The sequence below is a fragment of the Capsicum annuum genome, unplaced genomic scaffold (genome assembly GCF_002878395.1).
Source record: "Capsicum annuum cultivar UCD-10X-F1 unplaced genomic scaffold, UCD10Xv1.1 ctg4062, whole genome shotgun sequence".
NCBI lineage: Eukaryota > Viridiplantae > Streptophyta > Magnoliopsida > Solanales > Solanaceae > Capsicum > Capsicum annuum.
The window spans coordinates 1-3,006 of NW_025847937.1; the positions used below are offsets into that span (position 1 = coordinate 1).

Below are 3,006 nucleotides of genomic sequence, written 5' to 3' on the forward strand. Positions count from 1 at the left end.
TAAACAAATTTGTTAACCATATTTAACATTTTAGTGTACTTACCATCTGCTGAACCAAAATTCATTGTGAATGGTGACTCTTTAAATCTAGATGGTCACTTAATCCTTGATACATGCATGGGCGTTTCTTGTGCTTTGTTTGCCGATGGATGTACAATTATACTTCTTTCTTGATTGAAATATACATTAAGACTCGGTAAAAGCTCATCAGGAATAGTGACTTGCGAGTCTGAAAAATTTTGTTCATCTTTTCTTTGTTCAATTAACGCTATATGAATGTGGATCGAAGACTGATTTTGTTGATTCAACTTTGAGTTATCCATATTAGATTCAACTGAATTTAAAATCTTTTCAGCAGCACCTTCATTATCCTGTATATGATATATATAAATATGTTATAATGTTGCAACATTAGCAAAATAAATAAAAGCAGAGAATGATACCCTAGACTCATCTTCTGCTGAAGTATTCATAGTCGTTTCTGCAGCAACTTCTGGTGTGTCTACAATCTTTTCAGCATCACATTTATTGTTCTATATAAAAATGTATAAAAATGTTACAATGTTGCAAAGTAGCAAAATAATCAAAAAAAGACAATGCTACATTAAACTGATCTTTTGTTAATTTATTTTCATTCATTTATGAAGGATAATTTGTGTTTTGTATAATAAATGTAAAATTCTTGTTAAAATAATTTTAAATCAAAAGAAATAAACACAGACAATACACATTTCCTGTATACCTTGGACTCATCTTCTGCTGTAGTATTCACAGTCGTTTCTGCAGCAACTCCTATTTTCTATATAACATAGAAATATTTTATTAATCTGAAAGCTTATGAAAATAAATGAAGACGTAGAATGCAAATATCATAGACTCATCTTCAACTCCCAAATTGGATTTGATGAAATCAAGATTAATGCTTCTGAGCAACTCATCTGAAAATGAGAATTGAGAATCTGATATATGTGCTTCGCAGATATTATCATCAACCAATTTTGTGTTCTACAAATCATGTTAATACAAATTAAAAAACAACACCAGATGTTTTTAACTAAAAAACATCATAGATATATTTAGCATACCGATGATTCACATATATCTCTTGCTTCATGCTGATCCATATCATTTTTATCCTTTCATAAACAATACAGTCAAGCATATTAAAATATTATTATTCTACTATATAAAAAGTATGAAAGAAATAAAATGAACTATTTACTGGAGCATCATCTTTACCTCATTATACACCTCCATCAAACTAGCGCTTTGATTCCCATTGATCTCTTTAATAACCTGTAGCACATGTATAATTCTTATATATAAAAATAAATTCACATTGTATAAATAAAATATATACAAATGTAAACAATTAACTTACCAATGTGTCTTTAGAATTCTTATATAGATCATGCACAAAATTTGGACTGAATTCATGGTGTGATGTAGTCTCGACAGCTTCACCCATTGGTGGATTGTCAACTTCATTGTCCTTGTCTTTTTTCTACAAGTTTAAAAAATATTAAAAAATATCACGAACAATATTAAACTAACTATTTATAATTGCCCAGCATATGTATATATGATTATACATATCATGAATTGAAAAAATAAATAATATAAATGTAAAAATATTGTATATATTGCATATGTATTTCTTTATTAAAACACAACTGTATAAGCAGAATATGTATTTAACACATCCTGTGTTATACATACTACAAACTGTATATTCATATGTATATATAAATATACATATTAGCATTAAAATGCATATTACCAGTTGTATAATCATATGTATATACTATTTGGAAAAATATATAATATAACTATATATTCATATGTATATATAATATACATATTATTATTTAGAAAAAAATATCTATAATCCATAAAAAGAAGACACTATTTTTTATATATGTGGATCATAAATCATAAAATACATATGTTGTATATGTATTCAACATTCAAAATATTTTTAAAAATTATTGTACCTTGATCTCACTTATAGCATTCATTATCGCATCACACCTTGTTGATACTAGGCCACGGATGGATTTCATCTCTTGAAGAACCTGCTTCAAAATAAACAAATTATATATAAATTAAAGCAATTCAAAACTTAAAAACAAATTACCTCATTGCGAAACTTGTGAAACACTTTCTTTGAAACAAAATCATCTTCATCTCTAGAACTGCAGAAAGACGAATTAGGTGACTAAATCGGATTAGATTTCTTGCTTGCTGATCTGTTTAGGTCCTTCTTCTTTGAAGATGCTTTCTCGTTTTGTTGAATCGGCATAAAAACTGGAGTCCTGACAGAAAGCTTCTTTGCAGCACGAGGTGGAGGGGTCCTTTTTGGTGTCTGCTCATCCAAACCTTTATATTGTCGCTTCAAATTTTTCTTGACAGGTGAAGATGATGAATTACCATGATGTTTTTTTTAGGTAATTGAATAATTTTTTGGATGTGGCGGATCCTGAAAATCATCATCCGAATTAATGTTAGCCTCTTTGTGACTTACACCTACAGGACCAACCTTCTTGGGTATGCGAAAGCATGAAATCTCCTTCCGTGTTGGCTCAATATTCTTAAAAGAAACCTACATTTATATTGCATCCTCATTAAAATTTATTTTTAGATGGTAGCACCAATGACAGTTGGAACATAATGCACTTACATTAGAAAACATTTAACCTTTGCATACATGCCTAATCATTGACAAATATACTTTGTATATAAACATATGCATAATCATTAAACGCATTTACAAATAATAACATAAAGAAAAAAAGATATAAAGGCAACTGACCTTGACATCTGCTTCATTAAACATGCTTTCCATAAGAGATTCGTATCGTGGATGGGGAGTATTTGATTTTCAATTCAAAAGACAGGAAATTTGATTGTCCACCCTTGAAGCAACATTACGAGAAACAGTGGAGCAACACTCATACAACCAAATTTGAATGGCCAGAGACATTCCATGTAGCATATAAAACTTGC

The 3,006-nt window shown here is 29.2% G+C and overlaps 2 long non-coding RNA genes across 2 annotated transcripts; both read right to left on the minus strand.

The window, feature by feature from the left end:
* Positions 1 to 49: 49 nt before the first annotated feature.
* LOC124891788 lies at positions 50 to 1,138 on the minus strand. The gene is made up of 4 exons (XR_007049878.1): positions 1,086 to 1,138; positions 743 to 1,005; positions 444 to 533; positions 50 to 371 (listed from the first exon to the last, which is right to left on the minus strand). It is a non-coding gene; the product is annotated as an uncharacterized LOC124891788 (long non-coding RNA).
* A 257-nt stretch (positions 1,139 to 1,395) lies between these two features.
* LOC107853828 lies at positions 1,396 to 2,646 on the minus strand. The gene is made up of 3 exons (XR_001669873.2): positions 2,138 to 2,646; positions 1,995 to 2,075; positions 1,396 to 1,504 (listed from the first exon to the last, which is right to left on the minus strand). It is a non-coding gene; the product is annotated as an uncharacterized LOC107853828 (long non-coding RNA).
* Positions 2,647 to 3,006: the final 360 nt, after the last annotated feature.